This window comes from Callorhinus ursinus, unplaced genomic scaffold, assembly GCF_003265705.2.
Source record: "Callorhinus ursinus isolate GAN/ISIS: 27379988/994484 unplaced genomic scaffold, GSC_fseal_2.0 scaffold4, whole genome shotgun sequence".
In the NCBI taxonomy this organism is placed as follows: Eukaryota; Metazoa; Chordata; class Mammalia; order Carnivora; family Otariidae; genus Callorhinus; species Callorhinus ursinus.
Window position 1 is genome coordinate 149,280,940 of NW_027397066.1, and position 23,400 is coordinate 149,304,339.

The 23,400-nt window shown below is 33.0% G+C and overlaps 1 protein-coding gene and 1 pseudogene across 6 annotated transcripts in view; both read left to right on the forward strand.

The window, feature by feature from the left end:
• ADAM29 (ADAM metallopeptidase domain 29) overlaps nt 1–23,400 on the forward strand; it is an 81,410-nt gene that overhangs the window by 6,461 nt on the left and 51,549 nt on the right. For 4 of the 6 annotated variants that reach the window (XM_073892509.1, XM_073892510.1, XM_073892508.1 and 1 more), the window contains one exon: nt 2,827–2,930. The exons of the other annotated variants lie outside the window; for them this stretch is intronic. The gene's annotated coding sequence lies outside the window, so the exon portion shown is untranslated. The remainder of the gene's footprint in view (nt 1–2,826; nt 2,931–23,400) is intronic. 6 annotated transcript variants of the gene reach the window in all.
• LOC112825752 (EEF1A lysine methyltransferase 1 pseudogene) lies at nt 9,170–9,900 on the forward strand (annotated as a pseudogene).

Below are 23,400 nucleotides of genomic sequence, written 5' to 3' on the forward strand. Positions count from 1 at the left end.
CCATTATTTCTTCAAATAAGTTTTTTTTTTGTCCCTTCCTCTTCTTTGGACACCCGTATAATGCAAATATTGATCTTCTTGATGTTGTCCCATAAAGTCCTTCAGTCTAACTTTACTTTTTTCTTTCTTTCTTTCTTGCTTGCTTGCTTGCTTGCTTGCTTGCTTGCTTGCTTTCTTTTCTTCCTTTTCTTTTCTTTCTTTCTTTCTTTCTTTCTTTCTTTCTTTCTTTCTTTCTTTTTCTTTTTCTTTCTTTCTATTTCTTCTACTCTGATTGGATGAGTTTCACTGACATGTCTCTGGGTTCATGGATTCTTTCTTCTGTTTCATCCAATCTGCTGTTGAAACCCTTTAGTGTATTTTTCAATTCAATTATTGTATTCTTCAGATCTGTGACTTCTATTTGATATTTTAAAAAATATTTTAGAGGCATTTGGGTAGCTCAGTTGGTTAAGGTCCAACTTTTGATTTCAACTCAGGTCATGATCTCAGGGTCATGAGATCAAATCCTATGTGGGCTCCATGCTCAGTGTGAAGTCTGCTTGAGATTCTCTCTCTCCCTCTGCCCCTCCCTTTGTTCACGTGCTCTCTCTCTGTCTTTCAAATAAATAAATGAATCTTTAAAAAATTACCCTTGAGGGTTTAGTTGTTGGCTTGGAACTTATAGAGTTTTGGAGAGCCTGGGTGACTTAGTGGTTGAGCATCAGACTCTTGGTTTTGGCTCAGGTCATGATCTCCAAATTGGGAGATTGAGCCCTGTATTGGGCTCTGCGCTCAGTGGGAAGTCTGCTTTCCTCTCCCTCTGCCTCTCCCACCCCCCTGAAATAAATAAATTTAAAAAAAAGAAGTTACATAGCTTTGCTATTTTTTGTTAAGTGCTTTAAGAATTCTTTCTCTTTATAAAAGTGACAGATTTAAGTCAGCATGAAGTAGGTGTTTAGGGCATCATTCTTTTGCATTAAAGAGAAGAACATTCTGAATTTTAGAAATGAAATGTTTTACTAATTGCTCGTAAAGGAGAAAACAGGTCAGTCCATCAAAATCTTGATATATTTTCATAGTAGCCATAGTTAGAAGCCATAAGTACTGGTTGATGTGGTGGAAATAAAGAAGTATTCACAGGTATCAGGGACACATGTATATAACTCCTCTCTGAAAGGTCATCAACATACTATAAACCTGCACTTACTAAATAATCACCTCTGTCTTGAAAGCTACAGGAAGTACAACTTTTTGCAGATCATTATCAGAAGAAACCAGAATGCAGTTGAGTGATTACAATCTATATTATAAAAAGGGAGCATATATTGGATTTTAAAATGGTTTGTTTAGGCTATGCATGAACTTAATATATTTTATTTAATAAAAGTTAGTTTTTTAATGTGTTGAAAATAACTTTCTGGAAGCCAATTGCCCTCTGCATAATAATACCTTTACAAATATTAACAGAATTTGAGCAATTCTCTTTCTAGGAACCAGTCTTAAGAGAATAGGCAAAATTCAAACAAAAATACAGATATATGCATTAATAAAAACATAATTTACAATAATGAAAAATTAGGAAAATTAGAAGAGTATTCACTAATGGGAAATTGGAAGTTATGGCACCCTTATTAAATGAACTATTAGGAAACCATGAACAAGTTTGTTTTCCGAGAATATTTAATGATGTAGGACATGCCCCTGTTGTAGGGGAAAATGAAAAGAAAACAAAAGTAAGAAAATTACTATTTTGCCCTATGTAATGAAATATTGTTTTAGGAAGGGTTATCAATAAGTCCAAAAACTATTAAAATAATGATTTGTGAAAAACCAAACTTTTGTTTGATTCTAAGACCAATCTACAAAGACTACTTTTGTTAGATTCTGTTTGGACAAACTTGTTCTAAAGAACGTTTTGAACATAATTGGGAATTTAAATATGCACTAGATATTAAATCCTGTTAAAAAATAATAATTGATTTTGTTAACTTTAATGTTATTTTGACTATTTAGGAAAATACTTCTTTAGAGATGCTTGTGAAACTATATGGAATGTAGTCTTATGGTTTTCATAATTTGCTTTAAAAAAAGTTTAGTAAAAAGCATAGAAAGTTAAAAGTCCGTGTTATATAGGCAAAAGTACCATATTTAAAAATTCAAAAAAATAATAACAGTCATACAAAACAAACAACTTTAAAGTTTGGCTATGAAAAGAAAAATGAGAAAGATTAGAATATTATCCAAGATGGAAGGAAGTTGAAAGAAATTTCTGTGTTTTTCAAATAATGAAGAATGCATATTTAAAGGCAGTAGATAATAAAAGGAAGAGACTGAAAATAATAGATAAAAGGAACTAAATGAGGAAGTAAGAGAAAAGACTAGGTAGAAGATAGTAGATAGTTTCTATAGAGTAAGAAGAGGAAATAGTCTTTGAAAGCAGATCAGGTGTATCTGATCTTCTGAAATGTAGAAGCAGAGGATTTTGAGGTGCAGTATACAAAAGATGATTTGTTTCATACCACTGTGATATGTGTATATGCAGCTAATGCTCTGAGCAAAAACACAGAAATAATGGGATTACTCTCACTCTTAAATGCTATTTTTGTAAGACTCATTTCTATAGAAATAAATTACTTTATAGTACTTCTCTCACAAAACCTTCACATGTATCTGCCAGCTTGGTAAGGTATATATTTTCCTTTATGCAGAACATATGTTCCTATTCTCTTTTTCCAAAGATGCTGGATTTGGGGGAAAAAAATCACATAGTGCTTACCTTAAAACATGTTGGTTGTTTACATACTGTACCTATCTCATTTCATACCAAATGTTATTTGTTGCTCATAGAGTTGTGCAACCCTCTCATCTCTCCTTCATCTCTTCCCTATGACATCTGTTTGATCCTGTCTTGAGAAACTTTCAAGAAAAGAAGTTATCAAGATAATAATGAGGTAACATTTTATTAAATGCCTTTAAAATTTTTCTTCCCCACTTTTATTTTTTCCAGTCCTCCAACTAATTACCAATATAAATCATGGGAGGTACTTAGAAAGTACTGTGCTTTACATCCATTTTTTATATCTGGACTCCAGCCAATTTTATTTTCCAACTTGGTACAATTTTGGTAGAATCTAACCTAGTCTTAATGCAACCAATAATTTTTTTTCCTGATATCTTATAAAACTTTTCTTGATGTAAGATATGTTTTTAACAGTAACATATTTTTTCTATGTAAGTTTTAGAGCATGAAATCATTTTTATACTTCAGATAAAATGGAAGCTTATTACAAAATTTTTAATCCAATATTGTAAATAAATATATAGTCTTTATATTGAAAATCATGCTCTCAGTTCATTGGAATTGTTCTTTTGGTTTTGTTAGTCACATTCTAAAGTGCTCAAGTATTTTGTATTTAAAGAAATAAAATGGTAAAGCACATTAGTCATTTCTACAAACTAAAAATCTATAGTGTGATTCATTTCTGATAGAGCAACTTTCAGTCAAATTACACAGAAAACAATGTGAGAATTTTAATACTGTATTTTCCTGCTGATGTTTTGAATAGGTTAGAATACTGAAGTCTGTAGTGGTTTTCAAATAAGTAGATAAATGGAAAGGTTTTTGAAAAAGTAATTGAAGAAATATGTTACTCTATTATAGTATTTAAGTAGAATCCATGATCTAAAATGAAATGGTGAATGATGAAATTAAAACATCCAATGGAAAAAATTTCTTTTATAACAATAAAATTAGATGTTTTAAAATTAGTTGATTGCTTATATTCCTCCCTTAAACTCTTGCCCCAGGATAATAATTTTTTTCTTAAAATATATGCAAAATTTATATATTATAATCAGAGATTATATAAGAAATATTTATCAATTTTCCCAATTATACTTAATTTTTAAATAGAAAATGTAAGTTCTGTAGAGAATACATGTAAAATTGTAGAAGGTTTTATAAATAGCAGAAATAGAATGATATTTTGAATGTACATGTATAAATAATATTTACATAGTATTTTGTACTTCATTTTAAGAGTGTAATCATCAGAACCATATATCACATATATATAGTTGATATCTAAAATAACCTTAGTTATGGGACACCTGGGTGGCTCAGTCAGTTAAGTGTTTGCCTTCAGCTCAGGTCATGATCCCAGGGTCCTGGGATTGAGCCCCATGTCAAGCTCCATGCTCAGCGGGGAGTCTGCTTCTCCCTCAGTCTGCCGGTCCCCCTGCTTGTGCTCTTTCGCTCTCTCTGTCAAATAAATAGATTTCTCTCTGACAAATAAATAAATAAATAAAATCTATTTATTTGACAGAGAGAGTGAAAGAGCACAAGCAGGGGGAGCAGCAGAGGGAGAGGAAGAAGCAGGCTCCCTTCTAAGCAAGGAGCCTTATGCAGGACTCAATCCCAGGACCCTGGGATCACAACCTGAGTGGAAGGCAGATGCTTAACCATCTGAGCCACCTAGGCATCCAATTAATAAAATCTTTAAAATAAAAAAAAATAAAATGACCTCAGTTATAATTTTAAGGTAAACAAAGCAAATACTTAAATATAATAGAGTTTTAAGTTTAGATTTACATCTAATTTTGACATGCACAGACCATGATTCTGTTATTTGATAAGAAATAGTACATGATATTATATATTATAAATTATGTAATACTAATATATTTTTGTGGATATTTTATATGTGTTGAGCATTTAACAAACCTTTATTAAACAATCAATGTGTGGAAGGCATATTATTAGCTGTCACAGTGGAAAATATGGAAATAATTCCTATGTGTATATTTGCATGCATGTTCACCTGTGGTCAAATATTAAAAGAGCTTCTAAGCTACAGGAGTATAGAAGACAAAGGACGTTTTCAATAAAAGGATTTTAATTTTCACATGGAGTTCTAAATATGCAATAAAAATAGGAATAAATAAATCCACTAGATAGCCAGACTCAAACAGTTATGGTAACAATTAATTTGAATATCAGACCAAACTGGAATCATTCTATTAATTTTCCAACTTATAAATTAGTCAATGATTATTCTTTTTAACCATCAGGATCTTGGTTTGGTAGAAGTGAATATAAGTGTCAAAATTCCTTCAGTATTTCAAAATGTGACAACAAATTCAGATCATATATAAACTTCAAATAAAAACTGAAATGTAACTGTAACCAGGGAATATTGATAATCACCATGTAAATAAAACACAATGTTTCCTTTTAAGTTTGTTGACAGCAGTAACTAATTAGTTGAAATGTCCTTACAGATCCGATCATGATTAGCTTAAGTCCTAAAAATATCACAGCAGACTTCTGGTTTTGTCTCTAACATTTTAAGAGCCTAAAAGTTGTCACATACAATTTTTAAACAAGAAAAAAAGATAAACAAACTGAAATCAATGACTTATTTGGGACCCATCAGAGAGTTGAAGTCACAGAACAAATTGTCATCTGAAATCTACAGACAGGAAAATATAGAGGGTCACACTTAAGATCTGCTTACTTGGAGCAGAAGTTACTGAAGTGATAAACTGGTGGGAACATTTTAAGAGTAATTTTGATGAACTCCAGGCTCTGAGTGTAGACTAGCTAGAGTAAAAAACGCCTTAGAATAGATGTTACCTAATGAAAACCCCTACCTTTTTGTGGGTTTTATTTCCAGGTACCCTACCAAGTTCAAATAGTGAAGAGCCAAGAGAGACATCCTCATAGCTCTGGAATGGGGCAGGGCAAAGACACCATTTTCAAATATTCCCAGAACATTCTTCACAAAAAATGTCTATTTTCCAAAGAAAAACATTTGATCAGAGCTTTATTTCACTTGGGAATAGGGCAGTTACCCAATTGTACCACCTTTAGCTTTCCTGTCTCATCTAAGGGGATGAGGGAGCTACAAAACACTTGCGAAGATCACAGACCACGGACAAAAAATCCACTAAAAGACTAAAATGTAATCACAAGGTTATAGAATGCTCCCTCTCTCTCATATCTTAGCACTACATTAGTAAGTTTCCAGTATATTAGCAGTAGATTATAGCTATGAGAGCTAAAAGGTGAAGACTCTTTCTAAAAGTTATTAAGAAAAAGCCTAAGACAACAGAAGAGGCAAAAAAAAAAAAGGGAAGGTAAAAAATTTGACATCTCTGATACCTACAGCTATAGCAAACATTAGACACAGCCCAATTCTAAGGCAAAGTAACAAAACCTTAAACCAAAGTTCTATTTAGCCTTTTTGCTTTATCTGGTACATCATGTCCCGCTTTCAAGAAAAAAGTTACAACTGATGCTGAAGGCAGAAAAGAAATAGTGTAAAGAGACAAAGCAAGCATCACAACCAGATTCAGAGATGACATATATTTTGGAATGATCAAAGAGAATTTAAATTAAATATAAATAATATGTTAAGGGTTCCATTAAAAAAAGCAGACAACATGCAAAAACATGGGTAGTGTAAACAAAGAGATAAAAACTCTAAGAAAGTAGGGGCGCCTGGGTGGCTCAGTTGGTTAAGTGTCTGCCTTTGGCTCAGGTCATGATCTCAGGGTCCAGGGATCGAGCCTCACATTGGGCTCCCAGCTCAGTGGGGAGCCTGCTTCTCCCTCTAACTCTGTCTGTCACTCCCCCTGCTTGTGTTCTTTCTGTCAAATAAATAAAATCTTAAAAAAAAAACACTCTAAGAAAGTAGTCTTAAAAATTCTAGTAACAATAAACACAACAATCACAACAACAAAATACTTAAAGAAATGAAGAATGTCTTTGATGGGCTCATAAATACACTGGTCATAGCCTAGGAAATAATCAGTGAGGTTAAAGATGTGTCACTAGAATTTTCCCAAACTGAAAAAACTAAGAAAAAAAATGAATGAAAAATAATAGAATATGCAGTAACTGTGGAACAATTACAAAAATCATAACATACATATAACAAGAATACCAGAAAAAGGAACATGAGAAATATTTAAAGTAATAATGGCTGAGAATTGTCAAAAATCAATGAAAGTCAAAAAACAGAGCCAACCAAACACCATGCAAGATAAATACCAAAAGTCTACACCTTGGCATGTCATATTAAAACTATGGAAAATCAAGAATAAGAGAAAAACTTGAAAGAAGCTTGGGGAAAACATCTTACCTATAGAGAAATAAGGAAAAGAATAACAGTGGACTTTTTAAAAATCAGAATCCATGAAAGCGAGAATAGAATGGAGTGAAATATTTAAACTGTTGGAAAAAAAAACACCAAGCAAGAATTCTATATCCAGTGAAATTAGTCTTCAAACACAAAGGTTCCCATGAGGAAATTTATCATCAGAAAACCCGCAGTGCAAAAAATGTTTAAAAAAAAAAAAGTTTAGGGCGCCTCGGTGGCTCAGTCGTTAAGCGTCTGCCTTCAGCTCAGGTCATGATCCCAGAGTCCTGGGATCGAGTCCCACATCAGGCTCCCTGCTCAGCGGGAAGCCTGCTTCTCCCTCTCCCACTCCCCCTGCTTGTGTTTCCTCTCTCGCTGTCTCTGTCTCTATCAAATAAATAAATAAAGTCTTTAAAAAAAAGTTTAGGGGGGAAAAGAAAAACTATATGGGTCAAAATCAAAAAAGAGTGTTGGAAAAGGATTAAGGTAAAGAAATACCTTAGTTTCTCATTTGTAATTAATCTAGATATTAGCCATTTAGTAGTTAAAACAATAATAACAATGCATTGGGTAGTTATACCACATAGGTATGTGAAATAAATGGCAGCAAAGTCATAAAGAAGAGAAGGGAAAATTGAGAAAACTGTTATACCTGCACTGCATGTGAAAGGGTCTAGCATTGCTTTAGGTAGAATTAGATTAGTTATAAATATATAGTATAAATGATAAAGCAAAACCTAAAAAACATTATCAAAGAAGTATAAAAGAAAATAGAAAATGAAATCATAAAATGCTTAATTAAAACCAGAGAATTCAGAAAAAATAGGAGTAGAAAAGAAAGACAACAGAAAACAAGTGCAATGAATAGAAAAGTTACAAATATAAAAGGTATTAATCCAACTATATTAATTATAATAATAATTGATATATCAATAATACTAATTAAGCACACCAACTAAAGGATAAGATTGTCAGAGTAGACTAAGCAGAATTCAGAAAAAGGAAGTTTATCAGAGATAAAAATAGATAATGATAAAAACTCAATTATCTTAGAAGACCTAACAGTGTTTTAAATGCATATATCTAACAACAGACTGTCAAAAGATAGAAAACAAAAACTAAGAGAAATGTGAGGGGAAATAGACAACCCACTATTATAATTGGAGAGTTTAACATCCTTTTTTTCAATAACTGATAGATCAAGTAGGCACAATATCAGTAAGGATTTAGCTGAGTTGAACAGTACTATCAATAAGCTGGATCTAGCTGACAGTTTTAGAATATTCCATCCAGCAAAATACGGATTCACTCAAGCTCACATGGAATATTCTGGGTCATAAATACAATCTAATAAATTTAAAAGAATATAAAACATACAAAATGTTCTTAGATCACTACAAAATTACACAGGAAATTAAAAATGGAAAAATAGCTGAGAAATTCTCAAATGTTTGGAGATTTTTTAAATCTTCCCACTAGCTCCAAAAAAATTAGATTTAAATATAATAAAATATTTACAGAATCTATGTGTGGAAAAATACAAACTCTGATGAAAGAAACCAAGGATATCTAAATAAAAAGAGATTCCATGTTTATGGATTGGAAAACAATACCTTTACAACCTCACTTCTTCCCAAATTGATCTATAGATACAGCACAATTCCAATAAAATCCAGGAAACATTTTTGTAGATATTGAAAATCGATTTTAAAGTTTTAAGGAAAGGTAAAAAATTTAACCTACAAAATTTTGAAGAACAACAAAGTTGGAAGACTCATGCTATCTGATTCACCATAATGTAGAGTAAAAAAAACAGCAAACAGCATAGTATTGGTGAAAAAATAAACACTTTAGTAAAACAAAATAGAGACCCTAGAAACAACCACACAAATACAGTCTCCTGATTTTTGCCAAGGTAATAAAGGCAATTCAATGTAGAAAAGATCATCTTCTTGACATGACACTGGAAATATTAAACATTAAAAGACACAAACCGGTGGCTTGTGAGTAGATGATCCCGGGCGCCAAGGTTATAGACAATTTGTGAAATGAGTGACTCTGTTGATGACAATATTCCCCGGCTGTCTTCCCACACCTTAGCAGCCCTCCAGGAATTTTATGCTGAGCAGAAGCAACAAAGCAACCCAGGCGGGGATGATAAATATAACATTGGAATAACAGAACTGACAGCTGAGCCAGTTTTGGTACAGTCAGGAAACCGCTTTGTGACTTGCGATTGCAGCTGCTGGAGAAGGTGGCAGAATAACCTGTGTGAGCGCCCCCAGTGTTTACCAGAAACTGAGAAGACTTTTCTGTATACATCTTTGAATATGACAAAAGATTTGCTCTATACGGAGAGGAGTTTATCTTCTATGATTACAATAATGCATTGGATTTACCTGAAAAAATTGCCGCACATAGTTTTGACATCGTAAGAGCAGATCCCCCTTACCATTCCAAGGAGTGTCTCAGAAAAACGTCAGAAACCATCAAGTATCTGACTCAGGGCAAGATTCTGCTGTGCACAGGTGCCGTCATGGAAGAAGAGGCAGCAAAACTTCTTGGCGTGAAGATGTGTAAGTTTATTCCAAAACACACCCGGACCCTGGGAAATGAGTTTTGCTGTTATGTGAATTATGATTCTGGGCTAGACCGTGAAATCTAAATGCAGATAGTAATATAATATGTAAAGGATCCTGTGTGACATTTCTCTCTTATTATTTCCTTGGGAGATTGAAAAGTTATAACCTCCTCCCCTCCCCTGCAAAATGGGGCTCTCCCTGGCCTAATTTTCAAAAATAAAGGATATAAAATCTCAAAAAAAAAAAAAAGACACAAACCTTACAACTTCCACTAATATTCACTAAAATTAGATTCTAGACATTCTTCTGTAACACGTTCAGAAGAAAACACAAAACAATGTCTAGGTGCTTTGGCAACAATATTTTAGAGAAAACACCAGTAGTGTGATCCATAAAAGAAAAAAAGATGATACGTTGGATTTTACCAGAATTAAAGACATCTGTTCTGTAGAAGATACCATAAAGAGAATGAAAAAGTAGTCACAGTCCTGAAGAAATTATATGCAGAACACATATATGATAGTAGACCTAATCTAAACTATAAAAATTCACCCTTAAAACTCAACGATAATAATACAAAAGCCAAATTTAAAAAACAGGAAAAGATTTGAACAGATACTCCCATCAAAGAACATGTACAAATAGCAAAGAAACAGCAAACAGCATCATTTGTTATTAGGAAGTTGTAAATTAAAACAAGATAGTGCTACATACCTCTAAGAATAGGTAAAATCCCAAAACTGACATTACCAGTTGCTGGTAAGAATGCAGAGCAGGAGTAACTCTTTTTTCTTTTTTAAATTTAAATTCAATTAGCCAACATATAGTGCATCATTAGTTTCAGATGTAGTGTTCAATAATTTATCTCTCATTCTTACTGGTAAAGCACAATGGTATAAACACTTTGGAAGACATTTTGTAAGTTCCTTACAAAGCTAAATATAATTTTACCATAAAATCCATCATACTCATGAGCATTTATGCAAACATTCTGAAAATTTTTCAGTATAAATGTCATCACATGAATGTTTATAACAGATCTATTCTTAATCACCAAAAACTGGAAGCCACCCAAATGACCTTCAATATGTAAGTGAATAAACACTGGTATACCAACATGAAGGATACCATTCAGTAATTTAAAAAAAAAAAAACAAAAACTATTAACCAATGAAAAGACATAGATGACACTTAAGTATATACGGCTAAGTGAAAGAAGCCAATCTGAAAAGTTTACATAGTATATGATTTCATTTAAATGAGATTCTGGAAAAGGGAGTAATAAGACAATAAAAGGACTAGTGGGTGTTAGGAATTTAGGGGGAAATACATAGTTCCCCATTCCTTAGGTATGGGCTGTGCAAAATGTCATACTGCCAAAGAGTACAATATAAAAAAGGCGGGAGGGAGTAACTTTACAGTGGAGAAATTGGACAAATCCTACCAAGCCATCTGATCAAGGTCAACATCAATTGTGATAAATCATGTTAATAGTAGGTACCCTTGATATGATGTCATGAAATGGCACGTTTTCATAGCCTTCCTTACAAAAATGTATAATTTCATTCTAATCATGAAAAAAAATCAGATAAGCCTCAATTCAGGATATTCTACAAAACACCTGCCAGAACTCCACGAGACTTTTTGTCATCAAAAACAATGCCACAGACAAAAGAGCCTAAGAAGACATGGTGGCTTATTGTAATGTGGTATCCTTGATGGGATCTTGAAACTAAAAATAGACATTAGATAAAAATTTTTTAATTGGAATAAAACATAGACTTTGTGTCAATATTGGTTCATTAATTGCAAAAATGTACCATATAATATAAGATGTTACTTTAGGGAAAAATAGGCATGGGAGTATATGGGAACTCTGCACTATATTTGCAGTATTTTTCTGTAAATCTAAAACTGTTCTAAAAAACAGTTGATTTTTTTAAAAAGTATTAAACTATTATGGCAATCTTGCCCATTTCATATATTCATGCCTCCAATGTTAACAAATATAGAATTAATTAAATGGCTCTTTTGTTAAAGATAGGATGAAAGAAAACACCTTACAATGTGCTAAGGGAAGTGATTTTATGCAGTTTTCCTTTTTAAACTATTCAATACAAATGTTCTCTGACACAATTTGTTTTACATTATTAAATCTGAAAGAGTTTTCATACCTCTTATACTAATGCCAAAATTAAGGAGCCAGGAAATGTATCCATTTCAAAGGAAAAAGGAAGTGGTTATTCAGTTTCCTATGCAAAGCCTTGTGCTCCTGAAAGAGAATTGAACCAGACAAAAGATAAAATTAGATAAAAGTTGATGACAAAAATTACTTTAAAAGACTTAGAAAAAAAATCTAGAAATTCATGATGTGTATTTTCTTTTTTTCTTGCTTGCTAAAAGATAAGTGAAAGCAAAGTTACCATGCACGTGTTTCTACAGATATGGAATCACACAAAGAAACACTGTTTCACTCAGATTCCCTCCAAATCCATTTATTTAGAACATTTTTTCTTGTTCGGTTTAAAGAAAGTATATTTTGTTGTTAAAAAAATAACCTGGAAATATAAAAAAACATTTGTTATATTTAAAAATAATAATCATTATTTATTAAATACACAGAGTATGATAGACATTGCCCTAAATATTTAAACTGGGTTATCTCACTTAACCATCAAAACCTTAGTAGGGAGTAGACATTATTATTTTATTTCATTTCCATTTTACAAAAAAAAGAAACCAAGTGTATGACATTTGATCACATATCTAGTAATCATAAGTGCTGGGATTTGAACTCAGGAATAATGCTTCAGACTGATGCCCACTTTGCTCCCTAGTCATAAATGAACAAGATACTTAGCCTACAGAGAAACTTTTCCTGAGTCCAGGAGAATATTTCATTTGTAGATATTTATGCATCTACCTAAATATATAAAGCAAATTTTAACAGATCTATAGATAGAAAAAGAGCAAAAAATAAGAGTTGGAATTATTAAAAGGTAAAATTGAGAAACTTTTAGTAGACTTACTAAGAAAAAAGAGAGAATATAAATAAAATCAGAAATGAGATAGGAAATGTTATAGCTGATACCACAGAAATACAAAAGATCGTGAGACTACTATAAACAATTATACACTAGCAAGTTGGACAGCTTAGAAGAATTGGATAAATTCTTAGAAACATGCAATCTACCAAGACTGAATCATGAAGAAACAGGAAATCTGAATATACCAATATTAATAAGGAGATTGAATCAGTAAACAAAAACCTCCCCACAGGGGTGCCCGGATGGCTCAGGTGGTTGAGCATCTGACTCTTGATTTTGGCTCAGGTCATGAACCCAGGGTTGTGAGATGGAGCCCTGCATCAGGCTCTGAGCTCAGTGCTCAGCACAGAGCCTGCTTATTCCTCTCCCTCTGCTCCTCCCCCATCTCTCTCTCTCTCTCAAATAAATAAAATCTTAAAACAAAACAAAAATCTCCCAACAAACAACAGAACAGGAAGAGATCACTTCACTGATGCAATCTTCCAAACATTTAGAGTTAATACCAATCCTTCTCAAACTCTTCTAACAAATAGAAGGGAACATATCCCAAAATCACTTTACAAGTCCAGTATTACTGTGAAACCAAAACTAGACCAGGTCACTATAGGGAAAAAAAAAAAAAAGAAATCTACAGGCCACTATCCCTGATGAACCTAGATGCAAAAAATCTTCAACAAAATATTAATAAACTGAATTCAACATTACACTGAAAAGTTCATACACCATGATCAAGTAGACTTTATTCTTGTGATGCAAGGATGGCTCAACATACACAAATCAATCAATGTTATATGACACATTAACAAAATGAAGGATATCACATGTTTAACTTAGATGAAGAAAAAGCATCTGACAAAGTTTAGCATTCATTCATGATAAAAACTTTCAATAAACTGGGTATAGAGGAAAAGTACCTCAACAACATAAAAAATATAACAAGCTCACAGCTAACATGATGCTCAATGGTGAAAAACTAAGTTTTTCCTCTAAAATCAAGAATGAGACAGGTATGTCTTTTTGCCACTTTTCAACATAATAAATTGCTCTAGGCATTTAATTAGGCATGAAAAAGAAATAAAATGAATCCAAATGAGAACAGAGGAAATGAAAACTGTCACTATTTACAAATAACATGATTTTATATATAGAAAAGCCTAAAGAGAGGTGCCTAGGTGGCTCAGTTGGTTAAGCAACTGCTTTCACCTTGGGTCACGCTCCAGAGGTCATGGAATCCAGCCCCCCATGCTGCACCAGCAGGGAGCCTGCTTCTCCTTCTGCCCATCCTCCATTCCCACTCATGCTTGCTCTCTCTTGCATGCTCTCTCTCACACAACTACATAAATAAATAAATAAATAAATAAATAAATAAATAAATAAAATCTTAAAAAAAATAAAAAAGAAAAGCCTAAAGACTCCACCAAAAAACTGCTAGAACTAATAAATGAATTTAGTAACATTACAGGATACAAAGTCAGTTGCATTTCTGTACACTATCAGTGAACTATCCTAAAGACAAATTAAGAAAACAGTTCCATTTATAATTTTATCAGAAAATGTAAAATACCCAGGAATAAATTTAATTAAGATGATGAAAGGCCTATACCCTAAAAACTATAAAACATTAATGAAAGAAATTGAAGATGACACAAATAAATGAAAAGAGATACCATGTTCATGGATTGCAAGGATTAATATCATTAAAATGTCCATCTACAAAACAACCTACAGGTTCACTGCAATCCCAGTCAGAATTCCAATGGTATTTTTCACAGATATGGAAAACAATCCTAAAATTTGTATGGAAATACAAAGACCCCAAATAGCAAAAGCAGTCTTGAGGAAGAACATAGCTGGAGGTATTACATTCACTGATTTCAAACTATATTACCAAGGTATAGTATTCAAAGCAGTATGGTATTGTCATAAAAACAGACAAATAGATCAATGGAACAGAATAGATACCAGAAATAAGCCCATGTATATATGCTAAATTAACTTATGACAAAGATTCCAAGAATACAATGAGGAAAAGATAGTCCATTTAAAAAATGGTGCTGGGGGGCGCCTGGGTGGGTCAGTCGGTTAAGCGACTGCCTTCGGCTCAGGTCCTGATCCCAGGGTCTCGGGTTCGAGTCCTGCATCAGGCTCCCCGTTTGGCGAGGAGTCTGCTTCTCCCTCTGACCCCCCCCTCATGTGCTCTCTCTCTCTCTTTCATTCTCGCTCTCTCAAATAAATAAATCTTTAAAAAATAAAAAAATAAAAAATTAAAAAAAATGGTGCTGGGAAAACTGGGCAGCCACATGCAAAAGAATGAAACTGGACTACTATCTTATACCATACACAAAAATCAACTCAGATTGGATTAAATTCTTAAAGATTTAAGAAAGGTTAAAGACTTGAATGTAAGACCTGAAACCATACAACTCCTAGAAGAAATTATAGATGGTAAGCTCTTAGACATTGGTCTTGGAAGTGATGTCTTCAGAGTTTGACACTAAAAGCCAAGGCAACAAAAGAAGAATAAATGAATGGGACTACATCAAAATAAACAGCAAAAGAAACCAACAAAATGAAAAGGCCACCTACTGAAAGGGATAAAATATTAACAAATCATATATCTGATAAGGGGTTAATATACAAAATATAGAAGGAGTCATACAACTCAATGAAAAATATCCAAATAATCCAATTAAAAATGGACAGAGGAACCGAAATAGATATTTTTCCAAAGAAGACATACAGATGATTAACAGGTACTTGACAAAAGGTTCAACATCAGTAATCATAAGGGAAATACAAATCAAAACCACAGTGAAATAGTACTTCATAACCTGTTAGAATGGCTATCATCCAAAAGATAAAAAGCATTGACAAAGATGTGGGAAAAAAGTTGTCCCTTATACACTGCTGGTGAGAATGCAAATTGGCAGGGCCACAGTGGAAAACAGTATGGGATTTCCTTAAAAAATTAATAGAATGACAATATGATCTAGTAATATTGGGTATTTAAGAAAACAAAATCACTATCTTGAAAAGAAATCTTCACTTTCATGTTCATTGACGCATTATTTACAACAGTTAAGATATGGAATCAACCTAAGCTACCCATCCATGGATGAATGGATAAAGAAAATATGATTTTATGTATAATGTAAATATTTATTAAAATAATTGTAGATAAATATATAATTGTATAACTGATCCTTTACTGTTTCCACAAACAGTAACTTCTCACAAAAACTATAGAACAATATCACAATCAGGATATTGATGCTTATATAATACACGATTTTATTCAGATTTCTTCAGTTTTATTTGTATTCATTTGTGTGTGTGTATATATGTAATTCTATCAATTTTGTCATATGTGGAGATTCATGTGTTATCACAGTCAATAAATAGTGTGAAGATGGTGGATAAGAGGCTCCTGAATTTCCCTCCCCGCTACTGATGCACTAAATATACAGCTACACATGGATCAGTTCCATTTGAGAGAAATCTGGAAACTAGTGGAATGATTCTAACATATTGGACAACTGAGAAAACACTCACACTGAAATGGGTAGAAAAGGTTGAGATACACTCTAAACCTGACCCTTAGCACAGTGCCTTACAGTTGGGAGGGAACTCTTAACTTCTGCTTTTTTCCTTTATAGTGAAGAATTTGGATCACACATCTACTGCCCCAATTTCTAAGGCTGCCACCCAAGGGATGGATGGGCTTCCAAATTACCTGGCTGTGATAGTTGTGATAGGGCTCAGAATTCCCAAGTTCCATAGGACCAAACTAAACAAAGAAGCAGTTTTTAAATGGGTGTGCAAGCACTTCCCACAGCTATCCCCTGGGCTTAGTGCAGAGAAAGCAGGCAAAAATACTCATTTCCCCTTTCTTCTTGGAAGGAGTTTGCACATGTCCATAGCTGCTGTCTGAGGATCTGCCTTCTAATCAGACTTCACCTTCCTGGGTGCTGACTGGGATCTTCCTGGGAGCCTGAAAAAGTTAATGGGCATTTCCCCCATAGTCTCCCTTCAGCTTCTTCCAACAATAAAACAAAGCCATCAGCTTCTCCCTGGAAGGATGTCCACGCATCTAGCACCCCAACTTTAATGGCTGCGATCCAAAGGACAGACTCCCAAATCAACTTGCTCTCACAGCCAGCAGGTCTTGAATTCATAACTCCCACAGAACTATAACAAACAAGCAGTTTTTAAGTGGGTGTATGTATATTCCCTGTACAAAAACACTGACCTCAGAGAAGAAGAAGGAGACAAAAACACACATCTCCCAGCTTCTTTCTGGAAGAGACATGATGCATACTTTTTCATCTGTTGCCTGAGGTTCTGGCTTCTAATCAGCCTACATGTAGAGCTTACTGGAATCCTCCTAGGAACATGAAAGAGCTGGTGGGCACATTCAAACCAAGTCTCCAGCTTCTCCCTAGAAGAAGTTTTTTTTTTTTTTTTACCCCTTTAGCACCCTGTTAGGGCTGCCAAACAAGAAACTGGGTCCTGAAGCACCTAGCTCTGGGAGCTAATGAAGCTTGGCATTTATGAGTCTCCTAGGACTACACATATTAAAGAGGCAGTTCTGTATGGGTGCACAAGCATTTCCAGTGACTATCCCCTCTGTCTCAGCACAGAATGAGTAGGCAAAAACACACAGCTCTTGATTTCTCTCTGATAAGGGTTGGGCTGCATATCTAACATCCAGAGTTTCCCAGCAGCTGACTGAAGGTCAGGATCCCAAACAGCCTGTATCAGGGAGCTAAAGGCAAGTAGTTGCTCTCCAGGAACCTAAACAGGTATGTGGGCATTTCCCAAAACTTTGGAATAGCGACAGATTTAGCATACCCTAATCTACTGGAAGCCACTAAGAACAAATACAGCAGCTTGGACAAACACAAAGGTTTGAGAGACAACCAAGAGCTCAGACTAGTCTGATTGACAAGATTTATCTCCTCCATGAGCCAGTCTGTCAAGACTGGGAGAGACGACTATTTTATGTAATGTGTAGAAACCAATGCAGAGTCTCAAGGAAAATAAACAAGCAAAAGAACAAAATGTTCAGAAACTGACCTTAAAGAAGCAGAGATGAGTTGTTAACCCCAAAATAGTTGAAAATAACAGTCATAAAGATGCTCACTAAGATAAGGAAAGAAGTGCATAAATAAAATGAGAATTTCTCTAACAGAAAATATTAAAAGGTACCAAACAGAGATCATAGGGCTGAAGAATACAGTTATTGAAGTGAAAAATTCAACATAAGGATTTAACAGCAAACTAGATCAAATGGAAGAAAAGATCAATGAGCTCAAATACAGTAGAAATCATACAATCAGAAATCAAAAAAGAAAAGAATGAAAAATAGTGATGATAGCTTAAAGGACTCATGGGATACAATACATGCTTTACAGTATCCCAGAGGAAGAGAGAGAGGGAGAGAAAGGGGCCAGAAAGCTTATGCAAAAAAGTAATGGCTGAAAACATCCCAAAAGTGTACAAAAAAAGAGACATACAGATGTAGGAAGACCAAAGAATATCAAATAAGAGAATCCAGAGACCCATTAAAATTAAACTGTTGAAAGTTAAAGACAAAGAATCTTAAAAGTAGCAAGAAAAAAGTAACTTGTTATGTACAAAGGAACCCCATAAGATGAGTATCGGTGGATTTTTCAGCAGAAATCTAACAGGACAGAAGGATGGGGTTATATTCAAAATGCTGGGGAAAAAATGCCAAACAAGAATATTTTACCCAGCAAAGTTGTCCTTTGAATTGAAAGAGAGCTAGATATTTTCCAAAACAAGCTGAAGAAGTTCATCACCAGTATGTCAGCCTTACAATAAACATTAAAGGGAGTTCTTCAAGCTGAAACCAAAAGGATGTTAGTAACATCAGGTAAATATAGTTAAATTTAGAAAACACTAATATTGAAATAGTGGTGTATAAATCACTTATAACTAATAAAAAATTGAAAAGACAAAAGCATTAAAATAACAATGGCTACAAAAATTTGTCCATAGATACACTATAAAAAGATATAAATTGTGATATAAAAAACATGAAATGTTGAGGAAGAGAATAAAAATGTAGAGCTTTTGTATGCAACCAAGTTAAGTTGTTATCAGCTGAAAATAGGCTGTTATATTTTATGTAAGCATCTTGATACTACAAAATAAAAATCTCTGTAAATACACAAAAGATAAAGAGAATTGTATCAAAGCATACATGAATAAAAAAATCATCCAATCATAAAGAAATCAAGCAAAAGAAGAAGAAAGGGACAAAAATATTAAAAAACAGTAAGCAAGCAATTAACAAAATGACAGCAATAAATCCACAACTATTAATAATTACTTTAAATGTAGATGGACTAAATCCCCCAATCAAATAACAGAGTGATTGAATGGATAAAAAAACAAGACCCAATTATAAGAGACTCACTTCAGCTTTAAGGACACACATAGACTGAAGTGAAAAGATGCAAAAAAAAAAAAAAAAGAAAAAAGAAAAAAAATGTTCAATGCAAATGGAAACTAAAGAGAGCAGAGAGAGCTATACTTATGCAGACAAAATAGAATTTAAGTCAGAAACTGTAATAAGAGACAAAGAAGGTCCTTATATAATGATAAAGGTGTCAATTCATCAAGAAGGCATAACAATTACAAATATTTACGCTTCCAACATCTGAGCAGCCAAAGATACAAAGGAAATACTAACAGATTTGGAGTGAGAAATAAACAGCAATAAAGTAACAGGGCATTTTAAAACTTCACTTTTGATAATGGATAGAGGATATAGACAGAAAATTAACAAGGAAACAGTGGACTTGACTATGTATTAGACCAGTTGAATCTAATAGACACATAGAACATTTTGTCCAATAGCAGTGAATATATATTCTTCTCAAGTAGACATAAAACATACTCCAAGGTAGATATTATGTTAGGTAGGCCATAAAACAAGTCTTAACAAATTTAAGATTGAAGTCCTATCCAGTATTTTTTCTGACAACAATAGTATGAAACTAGAAATCAAGTCCAGGAAAATTGAAGGAATTTTGAAAAATTGAGGAAATTTGAAACGTTCACAAATTCATGGAGATTAGACAACGTGCTCCTGAACAAACACTGGACCAAGGATGAATTTAATAGGGAAATTTTTTAAAATCTTGAGACAAATGAAAACAGAAACATACTAAAATGGAATGCAACAAAGCAGTTCTAAAAGGGAAATCTGTAGCAATAAATGCATGCATAAAAAAAAGAAAGATCTCAAATAATCTAAAAAGAAACCACAAAGAACTAGAAAAAGAGAAAAAAAAACCAAGCTAAAGTCAGTAGAGGAAGAAAATAACAAATATCAGAGTGGAAATAAATGGTGTAGAGACTAGGAAGATGCTAGAAAAGATTAACAAAACTAGGAACTTTTTTTTAAGATAAACCTAATCAATGACCTTTTGGCAAGATAAGACTCAAATAAAATCAGAAATGAAGGAGGAGACATTATAACTAAAATAACAGAAATACTAAGGATCATAAAAAGCTCCTATGTACAATTATACACCAACATGTTGGACAACCTAGAAGAAATGGGTAAATTTTTAGACACATACAACCTACCAACATAGAATCATAAAAAAAAATATAAAATCAGAACAGAACAATTGCAAGGAGGGAGATTGATTCAGTGAATCAGAAACCTTCTAACAAAGAAATGCCCAGCAACAGATGGCTTCCCTGCTGAATTTTACCAAACATTTAAAGAAGAACTAATACCAATCTCTCTTAAACTCTTTCCCATAATTGAAGAGGATGGAACACTTTCAAACTCATTTCAAGAGAGCAGCATTACCTTGATATCAAACCAGACAGGGGCATCACACACACACACACACACACAAAAGAGAATTACAGGTCAATATTCCTGATGAACATAGATGCAAAAATTCTCAAAATACTAGCAAACAATTGAATACATTAAAAGGATCATACACCAAATCAAGTTAAGATTTATTTCTGGGATGCAAGGATGGTTCAACATACACAAATCAATAAAAGTGATATACCACATTAACAAAATGAAGGATAAGAATCATATAATCATCTCAATAGATGTAGAAAATTATTTAACAAAATTCAACATCCTTTCATGACAAAAGCTCTCAATAAGTTGGATATAGATGGAATATACTTCAACATAAGAAAGGTCATATATGCCAAACCCACAACTAACAATAGCTCAATAATAAAAAGCTAAAAGTTTTCCCTCTAAGATCAGGAAGAAAACAATAATGCCCCTCTTGCCACTTCTATTTGACATAGTTCTAGAAGTCCTAACTAGAGCAATGAGGTAAGACAAAAAGCCAAAATGCATCCAAAGGAAGAAATAAAATTATCTGTGTTTGCAGATGATAATATCATATACATAAAAAACCATAAAGATGCCACCAAAACAACCTGTTAGATCTAATAAACTAGTTCAGTAAAGTTGCAGGATGCAAAATCAATACACAGAATGAATTGTGTTTCTATACACTAATTATAAATGATCAGAAAGACAAATTAAGAAAATAATCTTATTTATAATAGCATCTCCCAAAATAAGATACTCAGGAATAAAATTAACCAAGGAGGTGAAAGATGTATACACTGACGATTATACACATTGATGAAGAAGACAAGCAAAGTGATCAATAGATCAATGTAATCTCTATCAAAATTTCAATGGCACTTTTTACAGAAATAGAAACAAAATAAAAATTCATTTGAAGCTACAAAAGATCCCAAATAGCTACAGCAATCTTGAGAAAAAACAAAGCAAGAGGAATCATACTTACTTATTTGATATATGTTATAACATGGATGGACCTTTAAAAATGTTTGCTTATGGATAGAAAGGAACCCTTGTGCACTGGGTGGGAATGTAAACTGGTGCAGCAACTGTGGAAAACAGTATGGAGATTCCTCAAAAAATTTAAAAAAGAACACTATGTGATCCAGTAACTTCACTACTGAGGATTTACCTAAAGAAAATGAAAACACTAATTTGAAAAGATACATGCACCCTTATGTTTATTGCTGCATTGTTTACAATAGCCAAGATACAGAATTAACCCATGTCCATCAATAAATGAATAGATTAGTAAGTGAGGTATATATATTCAATGGAATATTAGCCATAAAAAAGAATGAGATCTGTAACAACATTTGCAACAATATGGATGGATCTAGAGGGTATTATACTAAGAGGAGTAATTCAAAGAAAGACAAATACCATATGATTTCATCTATATGTGGGATCTAAAAAACAAAACAAATGATCAAAGAAGCAAACAAACAAAAAAGTAGACTCTTAAAAGCAGAGAACAAAATGGTAGTTGCCAGAGGGGAGGTGGGGGGGATAGGTAAAATAGATAAAGGAGATTAAGACATACAAACTTCTAGTTATATAATAAGTAAGTCACAGAGATGAATAATACAGCACAGAGAATACAGTCAATAATATTGTAATGATGATGTTTGGTGATTATACTTATCAGTGGTGAGCACTGAGTAGTGTATAGAACTGGTGAATCATGTTGTACACCTGAAACTAATATAACACTGTATTTTAATTATGCTTCTATAAAAAACAAAAAAAATACAATAACAAAAATTTTTGCTTAGAGAAATAAGCCAGACACCAAAGGACAACTATTTTGATTCTACTTATATGAAGAACCCAGACTAGGCAAATCGTAGAGACAAAGTAGGTTACCATGAGTTGGGATTTGGGAAAAGGGGAAGTTATTATTTAATGGGTACAGAGTTTATGCTGGGGAGAATGAAAAGATTTTTTTTTAAGATTTTGGATATAGATAGTGGTGATGGTTATATGACATTGTGAATGTAAGTAGTGCCACCAAATTGTGCACTTACAGATGGTTACAAATGATATTATGTTATGTACTTCAGAAATCTTCCCGTTAACTTGGTCTATAAATGAATGAAATGCTTTGTTCACAGTATTTTTCAGTTAATATTCCCCACAGTTCTCAACTGAATTGGGAATTGAAAACTCTAGAGAACACTAAAGTCAATATTATTTTATTTCTTTTTATACATTCTGTCTTTTTTGGAGATTGTAGAAATCTAGATTTTTAAGGACTATTTTAACCTTGGAAATTTAACATTTTCCACACCAATATGTCTTAAATGACCTGCAGATTATAGTGAAGCATATTTTTATATGCCTTCATGGGTCTTTTGTCAGCTCAGTAGAGTTTTATTTAATTGCTTTTATCAGAGTTGTTTAGTTTCAGATGTGATCTTTTCATCCTCAGAGAATTCTACTTACAAGTTTTAGTGTTATGTGTATGTATTTCTTCCATATTTCCCATTTTCTTTCTTTGCATTTTATTTCCATTTTTTTAAATGTGTATTCCTATAGTTAAAACACTTGTTTAGCTTTTTCCAGGGTAATTCTCCTTGTAATTTCAACTGAACCAAATTTTAATTCAGATACTGCATTTCAGTTTCCTATGAACAAATCTCTTCTTTTTTAATTTGTCCTTTCTTTTTCATCTTTATATTTAATCTCACAATTTTTGTCTGGCTACAAAAAAAAGCAATTGACTAACTTATTTTAGTAAATGTGCTGAAGATAGTTTC